The sequence below is a fragment of the Plutella xylostella genome, chromosome 6, assembly GCF_932276165.1.
Source record: "Plutella xylostella chromosome 6, ilPluXylo3.1, whole genome shotgun sequence".
NCBI lineage: Eukaryota > Metazoa > Arthropoda > Insecta > Lepidoptera > Plutellidae > Plutella > Plutella xylostella.
In genome coordinates this window covers 4,357,717-4,378,387 of record NC_063986.1, presented here as the reverse complement: position 1 = coordinate 4,378,387, position 20,671 = coordinate 4,357,717, and the positions used below count along the sequence as shown (strand labels likewise).

Below are 20,671 nucleotides of genomic sequence, written 5' to 3'. Positions count from 1 at the left end.
AGACCCTGGAAAAGAACATAGGCTACTTTTTATCCCGGAATTCCCACGGGAAAACTTTTTAAGGCGAAGCGAAGCGCGCGGGAACAGCTAGTTCGTAATATATTTAGCAAAAGCAAGCATTCATTATTAAAACAGTTTTTGAATTGAAACGCTAAAATTAGATTGGAATAGGATGTAATAACTTTATTGAAAACACTTAAATAAAACTTACAAAATATGGATACCAACTAGGAAAAATGCTTATCGCTGAGAGCTATCTCTCTGAGAGAGGTGGTAGCTCAGTCGGGTAAGAGCCCGCTTCTCACGCCAGAGATGCGGGTTCGAATCCCGGCGCTGACATGTACCAATGAGTTCTTTTGACTTAAGTACAATGTATACCATCGCTCTTACGGTGAAGGAAAACATCGTGAGGAAACACGATTAATTTAATTTAGTTTGATTTCTTTGTTTTTTGTTTTATAATTTAACTCCCTCTATTTGTTATAAAGTTATGTGTATTTGCGATTAGATTAAGTCTAATTATAGCTTTAGTTAACCCTCCCTATACTACCTAACTAATCTACCTAGAGGTGGAAACTTGTACAACATAAGCTACCCTGTTATTGTTATCTACTAAATAAATTAGTTAAGTTTTCCTAATATAGTAAAATAAAAATTAAAAAAAACCTGCATGTCTAGATTTAGCACATCTAGATATGTGAACCCACCAACCCGCAGTGGACCAGCGTGGTGGGAAATGGTCCAAGGTTAAGAAGGCAGTTTAGACCTTGAGGATATGCACAAAGGTTCCACTCGAGAGAGCCAGGTGCAGGTTCTTACACCCCCTCAGAGAATAGAATAGAATTAGAGCTATCTCTTACAAGCAACCTTACACATAAATCAAAAAACCGACTATAAAATTGTCATCCTATCGCCTATGCCCATAACCAAATTAATTTTCAATCGATGCACATAACTAATTAATCGATTTAATTACCTTCTTTACTACATTTATGTAAACCTCAAAACCACTCTAACTCAATTCTGACTGGCCAACCGGAAATCAAGGTGACAAGACTATATTTTGATAATGTTTGTTTTTACGTCGTGACGAATTCTTCTTTGTGTGACGAATGCACAACGACACTAACTTAATTAGGTATAATATTTCTAATCGCTTAAAATTGTTTGATCACTGATTCGGATTTACTGATAAAGTTCTAAAAATGTGTCATTTCAATAATTAAAAGTTGAAAAAAGTGTAGGTACACACTTTAAAGACCTTGGTACCATTTCATGGTGTTTTTGCTGTAACAATACTTTTAATTTCCTGGTCATATAAGTACTTAAACTTATTTTTATCAGAGCGCGCTAATATTATAGATACAGTAATAGTCGATTGGCTGTTACTATTCACTTGACTAGGCTTTATATAAATAAAATTACGTTATAATTATTGTACCCAAAACACGAAAAATGTATCCTTCTTTTTATGCATATAAACACTTGAAACTCTATTAGGTAATTTTTATCACACTCACGGGCAATGAAAAAGTTCCACTCACAAAATGCCGACACCAAACGACCTCATTTTTTGCAAACATTTAATTTAAAATTCGAACAAAATATTACCGTTTTTAGTTGGTAGGTAATATCCTGATGCTCTGTTAAATGTATTTCAATCTTGCAGAAGGCGTCATTAAGTTTAAGCCTTTTCCATTTATGGGTAATTTTGGTGATTTTCTCAGGAATCTTTTCATTGCCCAGGAGTGAATAAAAAAAATGCATCTTCAATGCCATTATACTGACACAAACACAAAACATAGATTTTACGGAACAAATGAAAGATACAACTCATAATTTATTTTAATACTTAGTTACAGTGACGAAACTTAAAAGCTTAGATAAGAAAGCCCAGAGACATCTATACTAATTAGACTAACTGTTTGGGTAAATATAAAGAAAGCTGAGAGCTACAAACTGTGCAGAGTCTAGACCTAGAGCCTAAATGCCACCCTAAAGTTAGTAAATGGGCTAATGTTAGCCCGGAGCTCGCCTGGCATTCACTATCATTCGAACCACGATGGCAGACTAGCAAATAACCGTTGATTTAATAATACAATAACTATTGTCTGTATTAGTATAGCAGTATAGGCAAGTCATTTAAACATAACAGGAGACTAAAATAATATTTCTCGTAGTCGTACTCGTAATCTTCGTATTAAATAGTGTCACATAGCTTTATACATCGGTAGTTGGTACATTCCCATATAGACTCAGGGCTACTCTTGCTTGACGAAATAAGAAGGAGATATAGTAGGAAATACTTACGTTTAATGCATCGAGATAGAGTCATGTAGAACACTCCGTAACTCCACATTTGTCACCCTGTAAAGTGACCCTCCTGACCTGGGGGGGTCACTTTCTAAATCGACGAACAAACGGACAAAAATGGTCACGCAGTCGGCACGCTTAGGGGCCGTCCATTAATCACGTGAGGTCGTTTTTCTCATTTTTTGACCCCCCCCTCCCCCCTGGTGATATTTGGTGAGGTTTGGGACCAGATTTTAGAGAGCGCTTTTTGACAAAAAGTTAATACACGTGATGTCTAACCAGACCCCCCTTCCCCCCTCGTGATGTTTCGTGAGGTTTTCTGTACCTCCTCCCCCCCCCGCCTTTGAGCCTCACGTGATTAATGGACGGCCCCTTAACACAATTAGGTAGAGTCGTGGTTGTCGCAGTGCTCCTAAGCTTCAGAAAACAAAACTGCACCGCGAACCGTGACTCTTTCTCGTTGTATTAAGCGTGCCGATTGCGTGATAGTTCTCGTTCGTTCGTTCGTTGATTTAGAGAGTAACCCCTCTGTTCGTATTCACACCTTCTTCGTAAATGCAAACATAATTCTATCGGGGACCCTGTCGACTACGTAAATACGATAAAGTCAACTTGCTTGCAAACCTATTTCATATCAGACTGGATCTCACGGTTAATGTTGTTGCTGGTGTAAGTAAGTATCGTCCTTTGTTTTATCGACTGAAAATGCTAAACCCTTTTATGTTAGTGCTGTTTTATAATACTTACATTATATTGGTTTTAACTGTATATGTAATATACATTTTGTACGACCCTAGGTAGGTACTTCTTGAAACGATACGTGCAAAAATGAAAATAAACTTTTACATAAAATTGTAAATTGTAAAGTGTGCAAATACAATAATTTTAGTTTAGCACACTTGGCTAAGCCTGTGCCGTGGGTAACCTTTAGTTACTAGTACTTATGTATACTTTTTAGGTGATTTTAACATTAATATGACAGAATTGACAAGGGCGATGTTGATTAATACAATTAATAATCGTATTATCTTACTTACACTTTTTCTGACACCCCGTAAGAGCTTTTAAGCACAATATCATAATAAAATAATTATTCGAGAAAGGTTGAACTTGGCTTGATCAGCCGACTTCAATAGTAATAGTTTTATGTAATGGACAAGCACATGGTCGATGTTATTGCACGTTTTTTCGTTTCAAGGACAGACAAACTGGTTAGACGACTTTTTAAATATACAATTATATGTACGAGTATATGTAGTTCACTCTGTGAGGTACACTTTCATTTTCTGTGAGATAAATTTTACTCCAAAGAGCCAACACTGGAACCAACACTGGGAGGATATGTTTTTTTTAAATGATCACTTTTATAATTTTAAAATATTGTATACTGCTTATAAGTTGTTACTTAATTAATTTTATTTAATAAACCATAGCTACTCTAGATAACATTGAATTTCCCTTCCAATTAAATAGGTAGGTTTCCGTTAATTATAAAAGGTTCGGAGCTTCGTCACTTTTAATCTCTTCTTTGATAAAAAATATCATAACTCACGAAAAATTTACGCAGCAAAAAAGTAAATTAATGGCCGTGGTAGGGAGCCACTTCGTTTTAAAATAATATAATTTAAATTTTACTCTAATCTGCTGCTACTTCAACTTTTGACCGGATTAATAACTCTAAGTAGTAGGTAAGTAGGCTCGCGTTCTAGGCTTTTTAATGAAGTACGGCACGGCAACGCATCGCATCGTAACGCCACCGCTCAGTCGACGCAACGCAAACGCAACGAACACACAACAACCAGCCAGGGGCCCTGTCTCGAAGTCAAAAAGGAAGTAACATTTACGAAGTAATTAGTGTCAAATGCAATACAATTTGAATCCGAAAATGGTTGTCTTAACAAGTTCGCGCGGGGCCAGTGTGGCATCAGTCTTTCTCAGAAGTTTGTAGATTATTTCTACCAACAAGAAGAAAATTGGCTTCGAACTAGAGCGCTGACAGTTCAATTGGGCTGTCAACTCTTACAACGATAAATTCAATCCAAATAGTTAACCAATCACGGAAATGTACGAGTGCCGCACGTTGCAATATATGGCTGTGACTGTACCTAAATAGCAGTGCTGTCGCATTCTACAGATGTCCTAAAAAGTCACAGGATATCCTATGGAGCAGTAATATAAAACTTAATGCCATTAAGAAATTAATAGGCTAGTTATACTAGTTATTTCGATTCCTCATACAAATTTAGACGATATTGCAATGAATGGAAATAAATTATCTGAAAAATAAATGAAAATAAAATTAAAGAATGAAAGTGCCGAAGCCTAAGAAAATGACATTGCGATTTTATGTGACAGTTTTTTAAGTAGAAGAATAGTCCAGCCATAGACTAATACACTAATATTAGTCTATGGTCCAGCAGTTGTCATATTATAGCGGTACGACGTTGTCTGCTATTGGCTACAAGCTAACGTCGTCGGTAGCCAATTGATACCCTAACTGTTCAAGTTTCTAATAACGTCAACTCATCGAAGCGCCATTACCATAAAAGGGCTTCCAACATCACTCCACTGATACACGGGACTGAAAGAATTACATTTTTTATCATAGACTTGCTAGAGAGACGTGCTTCCTTCGAACTTTGCCAATATTACTCCCGAGACCATTCCAACTACAAAAGTCAGGTACAGTCAGTAAGATAGCCAAGATAATTTACGTATCCATTATATTGCAGCGGCTTTGCTCACATAAACTTACAACAAGTTAGAATAGTACAGTTACATACCTACATTGCTGGACAAAGGCTGGACAATGCATAATGTTGCGCAAAGACGAAATAAATATTTGGTACTTCTACTTTTTGATTTCTTGTCATTTTTTTATCAACTGGAACTTGACTTTGATGATTAATATCCAAACTATACTTCATATTATATTTTGGTTTATAGGTAAGTATTATAATATTATTATAACTAAGGTCACGTACTTATTGTTTTTGTAAACATCTAATTTATGCATGAACATTTAAATTGGGACTAAAATCGTTTTGACTTGAACTGTACCTTCCATTCTCAGGGGATTTTGTCAAGTTATTAAGAAACGTGGATGTCATAGAAACAAGACGCGAACAAGAAAGTTTCAACGGCTAAATAGCGCGACTTACATTTATAGACACTCTTTGTATCACCAGTCTATTAAAATGTACCGTAAAATGTAATGTAATGTATGTTAGCCTTTTTTTTTAACAGCTGTTAGAAAAGAAGGAGGTTATGGGTTTGATGGGTGTATTTGTGAGGCAGAAATGGGTGGATCGATTCACATCAAGTAAAAAGAAAACATATTTTCTTAGGGGATGTTTTTTTTCGTTGTGGGTTATCCATGGGTAATTGGGTAGGTACAGTTAGGTATAAAAGTTATAAAATCATGGCATCATCTAATTATTATTACAGAGATTGGCAGCATGTTTTTTATTCAATAAATAACCATTCGTTTCAAATTATTAAAATTGGCAATAGAGCTAGGAGGAATAACAGATATCGATTGAAATTTTCGATAGACTATAGGTACATTTGACGGTTCGTTACGGTCCCTCAGGGGATCATTTCGTAATTACCAATCTGTTTTTCAAAGAACCTTTTTTATCGTTAAATTACCACAAATTATGTAGTGTATATTGGCACTGTCTTAATTTATGCCCTCGATGCGAAATATAGGGGAATTACCTACATGGCCGCGAGTAAAGTAAAGTAAAAAAGAGTTATTTCAATAAAATCAACCCCGTGAGCCATTTCTTCATGATGGCGGGGTTATTCAACGAGTTAGGCTATTGGTTTTACATATAAAGAATTATAATGTAATCTAACACTGGTATACATGTTGATTTTTCGATTACAGCTATTAATAATAAATTTCCGTAGCTCCGGGTGCTTTTATCTCAACTGTTCCGCACCAATAAACTGATTTCACATCCATTTTGATAGAACATAGGTAAGGTACTCGTCCAAGAACCACTAAATCCTTGGCCCAGTTCCAACTTATATAAGTTTCGCCTAAGTCTGGACCACTAAAGGGCCTTGATTACTTTCTATACCTCATCGAATTGTGTATTAAGTGTTATTAACAGAAATAGTTAGTAGTGAGCCAATGTTGTTGTTATATATGTATTACTCAGCTGCTGCTGCACGGGTTCGTTATCAACATAGATATCGCGTTTAGCCATAAATACGGTGCTGTTATTGGTGGACGTATTATATATGATGTAACTTAGTATTTTAAAAATAAAAACACGTTCACTTAGCTAAAGTGTTGCTCATCCCGAGTCATCCCATCGACAGATAAGTACAAGTGGACTTATCTTTAATCCTGCAGCCCTTTGTAATACGAAATTGATTCTGTAAGGGTCGAACGAGGGTTTTATTTATGAACTATGTATTAAACGCCGTTGCCAGAAAGTATTATGTACACATATATCGACTCTTTATCTAATTCATAACAAAAAAACTCAAAGAAAAGCACATAAATTAATTATTTTGTATTACTTACTGATATCGGTTTTTTTATTTATAAAACTGTAGGTCAGCTCTTTCAACTTACCTGAAAAAAAAATATATATATTTAAGTATTAAGATTAGGTATCTTATTTGAAATAGATAATATTATACCCGTAATAGTATCTACCTATAAAGTTTAGGAACTAAACTACAACGGAAACCTGTATTTTGGATGGCATAGTCCTATCTAAACGGATATTATGTAGAAATGATTATCTCAAAGTAACAACACTCCCAAAAATAACACGCTGAAAATACCCAGAAACACGTCTATTTAAATTTGAATTCAAATTAGTTTTCATCTAAAAACTTTATAACCTTTACAGTGGTATCGATTCTGAAGGGCACACTTCCTAATTTTAAAATGAGCTAAAATTTCTAAATTTAACTGACAGCGCTAATTTTTGCTATTCTGAAGGCAACGATTTTAACGGCCAACTAAATTTAATAGGCTGATTTGACGTCTTTAAAATGAGTGTTCCCATACTTAGGACAAATACCAAATGATGGCAGCGAAATATAGATATCATGGAAATATAGTCGTTATTTTATTTTTTTAATCTTATTTTACTTTAAATACATAAAAACATGTTAAAAATATATTTAAAAATATACTAAATGCATTTACAGCCTATTATTATCGTGAAAAGCATAACTATTAGTGTTTCCAATGTGACTCATTATAGGTAATTTAGAAATAAATTACTGGCAACCCCAAAAAAATACATTGACTTTTTCATTGTTTTCTTTCTCCGATTGCCGGGAAAAAATTCGATGGTGATAAATACGATACGAAAGATCTTAAATTATCCGTGATAGCTACTTGCTTACAAAGGTTTTCATTAATTTACACAAGTTTTCCTATAAGGTAAGCCATAAACATAGTGAAATGTTTAAGTACATGTAACTTGACGGATTCGTCTTTGGAATTCGTGTTGATTGTTACGAAGATTTTGTGCAAATCCATTATATAAAATGAGAAATTCGCACCTTATTCATATTCTGCTTATTCGTGTATATTTGCTTACGAAATATTTTATAATTTCAGATGCAAACATAACCTTAAAACATCAGCCAGCAAGTTATATGAAACACAACACCTGCATCAACAAGTATGAAAGGATCCAGTCGCATTCCCGTTCGGACTATCTAAGTTACCTAAACAGAAGGTTAGTATTTATACTTACTATGTAATAGAGTGAAAAAAAAGAAAAACCCATGTAAGTACTTACTTACAAAATTTACAAAATTAAATGATTGAGTGTTAAAGATACTTAAGTACTTCAATCTCTCTTAGCGGTGAAACGATTCATCATCAGCCCATAATCATCCACTGCTGGACATAGGCCTCTCCCAAGGAGCGCCACAACACTCTGTCCTCGGCCTTCCTCATCCAGCCACTACTGGCTACCCGCCTAAGGTCGTCGGGCCAGTGGGCAGGAGACGATTAGCCAGTCTCATTAATTGTCTACCGCTGATTGCATCAAAGTCTATCTTGGTACCAACCTACCTATACATACAGTTTGTTTTATGCAGTGCACTATGTGGTGTAGTGAAAAATATTATAAATTATTCAATTTAGTTAATGTTATTCATATACTTATCATATTATTATTGTTACAGAACTAAATTGAAACCCAGGAAGGATTATAAAATCTTGTCTTCTCGAAGCGACCTCTTCCAAGACTCGTCAGTGCATATAATAAACAAGATTATTATATTTCATACAAAAGAACTTTGATAGATACATGTGACTATGTTATAAAATGAAATAAAGCTTCTCTAAATTGTGTTACTTTCATTTTCTAGTGGTAATAAAACTTAGTTGGCAGTGAATAAACTTAGTTAGTAAAGCTAACAAACCCCCTCTATTAATTATTTCAAAGATTGACTTTTGGTTACTTTAACAATGCAAAAAGTTTTATTGCTGCCAACATCATAACCATTAATTTGTTTGGATAGAGGGGAGATGACCTGATCAGTATAGGTTCCCATTACTTAACTCTTTAGTTCCTATGTTATGATAATCATTATACTTAGGTAAGAATACTCAAATTGAGCCAAGTACATCTACCTGCTTTATTATTAGCTAGTTAGAAAGATATGTACTGATCATAATCATTACAATTATTAAGAATTAGCCCTACTGTTCATCTTATCATAGGCAACAGGATTTTGATAAGAAGTTTTGTAGTAAGTAGGTACTTTTCTTTGAGAAGAGATGTAGAGTCCTATGATACTTACATGAGTAATAATAAAAAAACCTACTTACCTAGGTACTCACCTCTATTTCAGTAATCAAGATAGGTAACCTAAACTTAATGATTTCTCCTACTTACATACCTTTTTAAAGTACCTACGTAGCCTGTTGATTGTAAGCAACTTCTTACCTATACTTAGATACATAGTTTAATCCATTTTCAGCTTTATTTTTGGTTTATAACCATATTTTAGGTTAGTAAATAGATTAAATATATTCTACCTGTACACAAGGAATAATTAAGTTTTATTGTACCTACCTAATAAGGTACTTACTAGGTGCTTATAAGGAAGCATCCTATCAACAAGAGCCCTACTTTGGTTGATTTTCGTCACAATTTGTACTCTCAGGGTTGGTAAAAATAACACAAATAAGGGGTAATTTCACATATTTATTTCTTCATAAAACAGTACACTTATATCACTGAAATTTGCTTAACTTACTTAAGGAAGACCTAAACTCCAGATTAAATCCATATTTATGCACCTACAACAACGATTTCCCATATATTTCACGGTTTTACTTTTAGAAATTTTAGTATAATTTTAAGAGGCACCTTTCCAGACCCCTTTTAAATTTAGGAAGAAAGTTGCTAATTTTACGTTGACATCGCTAAAAATGCGACCTTCAGAATACCAATTCGACCATCTAACCTAAGTTGAATAGTTTTAACGCTGTCAGATTCAAAATTTAAAGTGACGTCTCTAATTTTGGAGATAAACGGTGCCTTCAGAATGCCAAATAAATTTAGAGGGAATGTAAGCGTTTTTTGACAGCGTTAAAATTAGAATGTGCCCTTCAGAATCGATACCAGTGTTTGATCTCTACAATATCGTCTATGCTAGTTTAAAATTTCAATAGAGAATATTTTACAAAATATCCTTTGAAGACGACTACTCTTTATAGCAGCTGGCTAGACTTTTTCATTTTGTCTGGGGGTCAAGTCTTCTCTTATAATTTTAGAGCCACGCCATCGCCACTGCAACGATACTGCAACAACCACCATGTTGAGGCCCACCACACAGGCTTGGAAGGTTTATCATCATCATCACAATCACATCACATCACTGGTGGACATTTATTATGCATATCTCAAATCCTGAGTTGTGTCATGATGATGAGCACATACCACCTTCTATTTATGAAAAGAGTTTTCATTTGAACAACCGATCAATAAGGGATATTTGTGTGTTTGTATCTCATGGACCCATTAATTATTTTTCTGAATTTTGAATTATTATATAGGGGACGTGGTTATAGCTGGCAAATTCAATATTTAATCGTATACGCTATCAAAATAAGTTGAAAGTTTACTCCTTATTATGAAGCAGAAGCCCTATTAAGTAGAATTGTGGCCTGGGAAGCACGTAGATTTGGACAAGCGGTAAAGAATTATTAAAAAGTGATATTGGAAATTTTAAATATGACAGGTAAAATGAGCGGGCCACTGGACGAGCCGTCTTTGTTGTAGGTACGTGCTCGGGATCTCAAAGATACTGAAACACTTTTCATATTTCATAAAACGCTATAAGATAAAAGTAGGTGTCTTTGACTTTGTAGAATATTAAGGTGCGTTGGTCCAAAAGCAGACCCTTTTAGAGTTACGTACCTACCGCGAAGGTAAAAATGAGACTGATGGCATAAATTTATTGCCCTATGTACTTATGTCTGTCTATACATTATGTCAATCAAGACTGACCGACAATAACGAGGTGAAATTTGAATCCTAATTACATTCGAATCTGACTTCACTTTCAAACTTGAAGCTCTGAAAATACATACGTTATGTGGTGATTAGAAACCAGCTTTCCGTGCGACAATGCACCACACATTCACTAATCGATTTAAAACGGTAAGGAATATGCCAACACGTGGGACGTTAAATTATCGGCCATTGAAGTTCCCTGACGTGGAAAATGAATTCTGAGACACCTTTCGATCCGTCAATAAACGAGACTCCAGAGGATTTTTTTCCACAGTTTTATTACCGATCCAGTATTTTTTATTTACTTTTCTTTCTTTATTTAGGCTTTACCTTTGTTTATTTAGGCTAGGTATTGAAACTTGTAAATAAGCCTTTGCCATCTCCGCTAGAAATTTTTAGGGTGCTTTTCCACCAGAGATGTGCTATGCAGCTATGCTGCGAAGATGTGATATCTACGCTACGAAAATATGTGACCGTTTCCACCAATACTACGCTAGGTAGCTGTGCGAGGAAGATGCGCTACGAAGATGCGCCGCCGCAAAGTAGCTGTGCGAGAAAGATGCGCATCTCGAGCTATGCTATGTATCGATAGTAGGGAAACGACGGGGGCGGCGGCGCCATAGCTACACCACTCGCGATGGTCCATAGCACATATCCATAGCACGCATCCATAGCACACATCCATAGCACGCATCATTCCATACAAAAAACATATCTTAGTTGAATCCGTTTCCACCAGTGCTAAGCTATGTGCACCAATAATATGATTGGTGGATATCAAACGCATCCATAGCATCGTAGCATAGCACATCTCTGGTGGAAAAGCACCCTTAGAGTCTTGTTTATAATGGCCAATAGGTAAACTGCCCGCAAAATTTTAAAAATAACATACTTTTACATAAAAAAAAAATACAAAAATAAATTTTATTAAAATTTACTGTGGCTTTTTTTCACGAGTTCAACTTAACAAATTAATTACCATTCCAACATAAGAACAATGTTCAACTGGCTCTGGCCAGGACTGAACCTGAAAGTTCGAATCGTAAAGCAATCCTCATCCCTTCCCCATCGCTCCCCATACATCAGACAAATCCACGGGAAACGGCACAAAAATATAATCTAACTTTGTAATTTGTTTTATAATTAGATAAGTTAAGTAATAAAAAGCTTTAGATCCAGTTATAGAATGGTTTAAACTGAGAACCGTTTCAAGTAGGAAAAAATATATTTGACTGTGGGTCGTGACGTGTAATATTTTTGAGCATAAATAATTTTACTGGAGAGTGAGACGCATGATAATAAAACCAATGACGATTTTTTTCTTTTGTCATTGAATAAAACACACTATACTGTCAATATTATTACAAATTAAATAGGTATAGGTCTGGTATAACAGTAGTTTGTCGGTAAGTATGTAGGTATATTTTTACCACTGTGAAACTAAAAAAATAAAAATTGGTTATTGCTGAGCTATTTCGGCCTATTCAATTTTAGTGAAACATTTCATGAAATCACGGAACTATCCGGCACTAGAACAATGTCATTATGAGCCGTATTCACTGAAACTGATACTGAAACGTAAAATTAGTTGTTTTCGCAACTGTATAATAGCAAACACCGCTAGATGTGTGTGCTGCCTGTATTTGAGCTAAAAGGTTCGCCTGTGGAATTTCCGGAATCAAAATAAAATAGGTTACGATAACTTTTTTTCCTGTTTTCGGATTTCGATGAAACGAAGTATACTCATTATTATTATTAAATTCTTTATTGCACAAAGTAAATTGGTACAAAGGCGAACTTAATGCTAGCAGCATTTTCTACCAGTTAACCTTTGGTGATGTTGAAAAAGTGATTGGTAGTGCTTAAGGCTTTGAAGAAAGAAGATGGTTTATATTGAGTACTTAACCGAAATATTAATATCTTAATATATACCTATCTATACAATATAAATATAGACATGATACCTAAATAAAATACATTACATAAATACATACATAAAATTACTATCATCATCATCATCACACAGATAGGGATCAGTTAGGCAGAATGTTCTGCTCTTGGAGGTAGTGGAGACGAACTTTAGATTTAAAAAGATCTATAGACTTAGTTTGTCTTATATCCAAAAGTACTCATATTCTGCTAACTCAAAATAACATGCGAAGGTATGTAGGTAATAAGTAAAATTTATTATTCTCACTAATGTCCTAACTACTATAGTAAAAACGAGAGTAGTTTGTAAAAATTGACGTTCATCAGAATTTTTTTTATTTTTACGATGAATAAAAATATTTGACTTTGACTTTGATAAAATGCGCCAGCATTTAGTAGAAAGAAAGAAAAACTATTTTGTTGGTCTGTTTTATCACCTTCACTACGAATATTTAAAGCCTTCATCAGTTGGCTAAACCTATCCGTCTGTCGTCTCTCATTCACGAATACGTGTGTGTTGTGTGATGTGATGGATTGCGCAGTCAATTGCTAATCCTCACTCCGGAAGCATCACTAACGCTTTCATGATCAAATGACTGATTTATTGTCTCCAGAGCACAAATATGACATATTAATTGATAATATTGACATATAAAACATTTTGTATACATGTAGGTATAGGTACTGTTCAGAATCAGAAGAGTAGAATAAGTGTCAATTTCTCCATAGTCGGTTAGAGCATAACCAGGGAGTACTGATTGACTTTTGACACATCTGTCATGAATTTTATATGGAGATGATGTTTAATTTATAAATCAATCCCTGTCGGTTTCAAACAGAAGAATAATTACATGACTCTTTAAAGTTATTTCCAAAAAGTTACAAGATGTAGGTACATTTCTTACCCTCGGCCTCGCCAAATGTGACCTACATGATGTAGGCCTTACGTAGGTATAGGTATGTAGGTTTGATTGAATTCTTTCGTGTCTTCTTGTTTCGACACAAAATAAAGCTAGGTTACCTATTTCTTTTACAAGCCCAAATTTTTGGGTTATATCAATGAGTGTAAAGACACCGACACAAAGCGGCACACACGCTGGTCACTGGGATTCGAACCCGGCACAAAAGTAAACGCTCTCTCTACGTACCTATAACCACCAGTAACCGTACCATAACTGATACATTAGCAGTTAATAATCCATAAGCAGCGCCATCCGCTTACCAAACCTCTGTCAGATCCATACAAGTTACGTCAGATTTGATAAGAGAGCGACGCTGCTAGTTAATTGCAAATTTTCGGTGGTGGTAACCCCACAGATTGCCCCGGGTCGTCGCTGCCTTTCGCGACTAACAATAGACCTTAGACAAGGAACCCACCACTCAGCACTGGCTATAAACTTAAAGGACATTCAGATAGTAAAAACAGATAAAGCCCTAGAAACGGTTTGTCTGCCACAGCAAAGTGTATGTAGGGTGCCCTATTGCGTAAGAACAAAGTCTGTGACCCACCGTTCGTGACCAAAAGATATACTCTACAACTGTCAATAACTGCATATTAATGACATTTCCACATTCGAAAGTGAAGTGGCCCTATGTAGCAACCCTAAACTAAACTATTTCAATTTAATAAGTTTCTGATTGATTGATAACCGGCTAGGCGGGCTGTTACGTTGTTATGCTCAACATTTTATTTTGTAATTCGTCCATAAATTATTCTCAAATTGACACAGGTATATAGCTCAGTGTGACGGACATACAGGGGTGGAGGCTGTAGTGTCTGTGAAGGCTAACTTTGCAACAGAAACAAGTGCCACAAGATAACACCAAAGAAATCGGTGGACGAACATAAAAAACATACATACAGACGGATTGACCATGTTCTCCTTTTCTTGAAGTCTGTTAAAAATTAAAAATGGTTTATCGTGGCCCTACCACAATTTTATTATTCTTTGTAATTTCTAACACTGACTGGCGCGATACGATCTTACTCTTCATTTATTTTTGAGAAAAAATATCTAAGTGGCATATTTTACCCATTGCAAAGTTAGAAAATATTTTATCCCTAAAACTCAAGACCCAATGTTCTCGTAAATATCGAACGATTAGGATGTTTTTTCCCCAAAGACCCAAGACGTCTCGGTACACCTATACGTATATCTATTTGAATTAATTCGAACGCTTTAGGGTTGATTTTTCAATGGATAAACGTTATCTGAGGAATTGTCGTGATACTGTCACATCTGAATATTTATATTAGACAGTGACAGCAATAATTGTATTCCTCAGATAACGTTTATCTGCCCATTGAAAAATCAGCTCTTAAAGGCATAGCACACGACGTATTTGAAACGCGCACAAGACTGACACTGTCACTTATATGATGAAAAACGAAGATTTGGTGCGCTGCATCGCGAGCCACGACCGACCGACTTTATCTCGTTGTGCAGATTGCACGACATCTATCGTTCATTTGTCTTTCGTTTGTAAAGAGTAACCCTCCAGGAACTATCGCATTGTAAACGCCAATTGTCCCAGAATAACGTGCCTGACCGATATTCGACATAGCCATATCTACTATATTCTGTCTATATTCATTTCTACTGTGGTTTCTTTCAATTATGTATAAAGGGAATGATAGGATTCCTTCTGATAACGTCCCTGAGGAAATCCGAGCCGACCTAAAAGTGATAAATGTTTCAATGTTTTATTGTGCGAGAACTGGAGTACCTTTAGGATTATGTACAGTGTGTAGCACATAAACTTGACCACTCTCAGTGTGATATACTTGCTGAAAGGGTCAGGTTTTCCCCTTACACTGTACACATGAAGTTGGTTTGTATAATTTTCGTAGGCACTTAACTGAGTTTTATCTATTGATAACAAGTTAAAGTTACTTAATTTACGTGCATATTTCTATCAGTAGGACCGGTAGTGTGGTAAAGGGCGGATATGACTTGATTAACTACACTACCTTACCAATAAAGTCACTCTTATAACTACTAAAACGTTTTTAATCATTTCATCATTTTACGATATTGCAGCAGCTATTGATTTTCTTTCAACAAATACGTATTTGAAACATAATAATTTGACCCTTCGTTCCTTCGTATAAAACCAAAATATTATTTCCATAAAAAAATTATAGAGTATGTTTATGCATTGCATTGCACATCTTTGTACCATTTTTCCTGTACCTCCTGTAGGTTGGCTGGTAGAAAATGCTCTTAGCATTAAGCCCACATTTTGTGCATATATTATATTATATTTGTGCAATAGAAAGAAGAAAGAAAGAAAGAAAGATACATTTATTTGACACACTGAGACAGAATAATAAGACAAAAAATAAATAAAAAGAAACAACAACAAAATAAAAAGAAAACTTAATATAGAACAAACAAAACAAATAAAGGTTACTGTCCAGAGTGTCAAAACGGCACCAGCTCAGCATATGCTATGGACAGTGAGGCCACAGCGCTGGTTTTCAGCTGGCCCTTGTGTTGACCTCAGTCACAAACGCGAAGTTGGTATATATATATTAATTATGATGAGTTGTGTTATGTGATAAGATATTAATAATTACATAGGTTATAATTGTGGAAAGAAATAAATAAATAGTGGGTGAGACAGTGTTTGTGTAAGGTAGGTAGGTATATAGATAAAATGTAATATGTACAATCTGTATTAAGTAATAAATATAAATATTAGAAAGGGTAGAATGAGTAGAAATACAAAACATAAACTAAAAGTAAATAAAAGTGCACAATAGTAGTAGGTACTATTAGCCGGTTTACAATGCCAGCCGATCATGGTACCGCCTACTTACTTATAAGCATTGGCGGGTAGCCATTATGAAACGGCACCCACAGCCACAGCCTGCAGCGTGAAAATATTTTTCAGTATCCGGGCGTGACCCGTTCAGTGTGCCCGCGTCATCCCGCCAGCCGTGCGTAGATAACGGGACGAGGCGGCGCCCGCGCACCCAGCCCGGATACCTACCATATGAAGTACCCCACGAACAGCTAGCAACAATCATTATGCTCCAGTGTATAAGTACCTAAAGTGATACATAATGTTAATTTCATTACGTGATGAAGGCTGCGTTGACCAAAATAAAAGGTAAGAGAATAATAATATTATTACTGTGGTGCAATAAAAGACAATAGGAACACAGAAATTAGAAATAAGTAGTAGGTAAATAATTAATAAGTCATGTCGACGACGGGTAAAATATAAATAGATATCTAAACAGTATGGACTATAATTATATTAGTGGACATTAATATATTATAAAAAATATTGTGTATAGGTACTCAACATAAAATAGAATATAATAAATATAATTTGTGTTTTCAGGGTCAATTTAAGCAGCAGAGTAACCGGAATAAAAAAACAGCAACACCAGATGTTATGATGGTAAGACAATAAAGAATTGAAAAAATAAATTAAAATAAATACATAATATGTGTACTGTACATACTTATTATATGGATGTGCTATTAAACTATTTTTCGCCTTAATCGGCGGATTAACTTCGGCTTTCATAATGCTCTCACGTAGGGAACAATGGCAGTTTTTCCTTCAGCCCATTTCATCGTGAGTGTCGTGACCCGACCCTTTGGCAAAATAAAACTTTTCTTACCTAACATATATCTTCTCTGGTAAATAAGGTTTTTGACCCTGAAAGTTTCAGGCTGACACATATATTCAGTTGATTCTGCTGATATCAAATTAATTAGATAAAATAAAATTCTTATTCTCTCTTTCTAAGACAAACAGAGAAAAATATATTTTGTGTTCTTTGGTCTTGAATATACCTACATTTCAGATAATTATCTTCAATTGTACTAACACACAAGCCATTCAAGCCTAGACAATTAAGGCAACACGGAGACAGGCGGCAAAAGTTAGTGCACCTCATATCCTAACTAATATTATAAATGCGAAAGTAACTGTGTCTGTCTGTGTGTCTGTTACTCTTTCACGCCAAAACTACTGAACGGATTTGAATGAAATTTGGTATGCAGATAGTCTAGACCCTGAGAAAGAACATAGGTTTTTATCGCGGTTTTCCCACGGGAAAACTTTTTAAAGCGAAGCTCGCGGGAACAGCTAGTTAAGAATAAAGTTCACAGGATCTATCGTAACAAAAATATCGTAAAAAGATCTATCGTAGCTAAAATTCAATCATGAATGCAGTCCACTCATAGTCAGTAAGAGCAAAAACCCGCAATGAATAACCAATCAAGTGGTATATTGGATTTTTTAATCAAATTAAGTAATCAGAGTCATTGAAGAAATTGGAAACATGTAACGCCAGGTAAACGCATACATAAACAGACTTTAGGGCCTATTTCAACCACTGTATTATCCTCTACCTACATATCTATCATAGTTATAAGCATTACTACGGTTTCTGCTATTGCTTAATACTTATACATATAATTATGTACATTTTACCGCTACTGGATTACATCATATTCATCCAAATCAGTCCTTCCGTTTTGGAGCTCTAATTAAGCTTATAAGTAATAATACTTCCTTTATCAAGTTAAGAGGGCAAGGGCAATATGACTTCATACAAAATCGCATTTGCCAAAAGTTATGAGATGTTGTTAGATTATTATTATGTACTGTCGTGGTAGTACTATTAACCTTCAATTATTTTTGTTTTTTCTATTTATTTTATTGGTACTTTTAGATAATAAAAGTTATGTTTTATTTAAAGTGCTTTATTTTATATTACTAGTAATATCCAGCAAATAATGCTTCTAAGACCAGGTCAAGGGTGTTTAAACGAACCTATAAACCTATAAATATTAGTTAGTTAAATGAGGAAGGCCAGGGGCGGAGTTTCTTGGTGCTCCTATAGTAGGTTATACTAAAGTCTGATTTTCATCTCAGTCTCAGATACTAAATTGACAGATTCTGAAGTCTTCATCAACAGTCGATTGTCCCGCCAATAGAACGATGCGTCACTTAATCGCGGGACAATCGATTGTTGATGAACCGTTCAGAATCTGTCCATTTAGTACCTGATATTAAAAAACCAACTTTAGTTTACGTTTTAATTTCAAGAGAAAGAAAACAATAAACAGCTGTTCCATGTTTATTTTCTTAATGTTGGGTTTTATAAGAAAAACCAGTGGATTCCAAAGGATTGTAAAGATATATTGAAGATTAGTTTCATACACGAGACATGAAAGTATTAGAGGAAGTACAAAGTGACTTTTTTTTATTGACATAATTATCTACTATAGACAATAGAAAACTAAACCATTGGCTGAGTTTACAAACTCCTTCAACACTTAATTTCATATATCTTCCTTTAGTTATCAATATATCGAGTTCCTATGGACCTTCAGGAAAATCACGAATAAATAACACCCCTATATAAACTGCATTTTAATAAAAATATACGCCTCTTTAATTAAGAGATCACAGTTAAAGGACATGTAAATAATTACTTACGAAATGAGGAGAGTCCCAAAAGACAGAGGGGCCCCATATCCTATTAATATTCATTAAATATTATCAACAAAGACCCGACCATTCCATTAAAATTGTTTGCTATGAGGCAAATTTAAAGGAAGGCTGCGGCCATTTTCCTTGAACTTATGATTAGCTGTACCTAGTGCGGTTAAATTACTATTATAATTTCTTTATTACACATAAAAAAAACATTGTACAAAGGCGAACTTAATGCTAGTAGCATTCTCTACCAGTTAACCTTTGGTGATGTCGAGAAAGTGGTTGGTAGTGCGATAGGCTGAGAGGAGATAAGTTTATTTACTTTAATCGAGAAACAGATATACTTACTTGTACACAATAACTATACAAATTATATACCTACTATATATATAATATATACATATAAATAAATTCCTAAATTATATAATAATATACCTAATACCTACATACTAATAATACAAAATATAATAAACTATAATTTATTATCATCATCATCAAATAAAACATATTTAAAATCACTTGACTGCCTCTGTGGTCTAGTGGTAGAAGCTTCGCTTCATGACCCAGAGGTCCCGGGTTCGATTCCCGGGTGGGACCATCAATTTGTGTTTCTAAATTGTGGTTCTAAGTTTGGTTAGGACATAGAAGGCTGATCACCTGATGTCCGAAACAGTGAAACGATCCATGCTGTCGGATGGATGTAAAGCAGTCGGTCCTGCGCCTAGCTCTCTCCAGTCGTGTCGGTCAATCCGTCCCGTTGGGTTATGAGAGTGATGGAACAGAGAGTGCTCCTGTGTACTGCGCACACACTTGGGCACTATAATCTACTCCTGCGTGGATGGCTGATCTCAATTGAGATTGGCCGCCGTGGTCGAAATTCGGCTAGGAGGACATTATTATTATTATTATTATTTAAAATCAATTTTGTTGATCGTTTTGCACTTGGAGGTAGTGCTGACGAACTTGGTTTTGGTGTTAAAATATTAAAACTAACGACTGCCTTATCGCTGTTATATCCATCGCAATCACTTTCAATTTGTCGGGAATTGTAAAATTTTGCGTAGATAACGTCGATTCTCACGACACAAACCTTCAAAAAAACATTTCATTTTCTACTGGCGAAATTAATAGTTTGACATTGCTGAAAATACACTCACGGGCAATGAAAAGGTTCCAATGAAAAAAACCCAAATTATTCCCTAACGGTAAAGGCTAGCTTAATGACGCCTTCTGCAATATTGAAGTACATTTAACAGAATATCAAGATATTGAAAAACGGTAACATTTTGTTAAAAATTTAAATAAGATGTTTGAAAAAATTGGGGTCGTTTGTTGGCGGGATCTTGTGGGTGGAACTTTTTCATAGCCTATGAGTGTAATTTTGTGGTTTCTGAATCGACATCAATATGTGTAAGTATACGTATTTATACTTACATCTGCAAATTAGA

General features: G+C 35.0%; 1 protein-coding gene and 1 long non-coding RNA gene across 6 annotated transcripts in view; one reads left to right on the top strand and one right to left on the bottom strand.

Moving 5' to 3' along the window:
- LOC105384545 (peroxidase) overlaps nucleotides 1–20,671 on the bottom strand; it is a 112,262-nt gene that overhangs the window by 63,258 nt on the left and 28,333 nt on the right. Inside the window, exon 1 of one of the 4 annotated variants that reach the window (XM_048633614.1) lies at nucleotides 6,854–6,872. The exons of the other annotated variants lie outside the window; for them this stretch is intronic. The gene's annotated coding sequence lies outside the window, so the exon portion shown is untranslated. Of the gene's footprint in view, nucleotides 1–6,853; nucleotides 6,873–20,671 lie in introns of those variants that run through there. 4 annotated transcript variants of the gene reach the window in all.
- On the top strand, nucleotides 7,178–8,649 carry LOC125488597. Of its 2 annotated transcripts, XR_007268337.1 has the most exons (3): nucleotides 7,178–7,729; nucleotides 7,910–8,030; nucleotides 8,485–8,649. It is a non-coding gene; the product is annotated as an uncharacterized LOC125488597 (long non-coding RNA). The 2 variants fall into 2 exon arrangements; XR_007268336.1 differs by lacking the exon at nucleotides 7,178–7,729 and having other exon boundaries at nucleotides 7,736–8,030.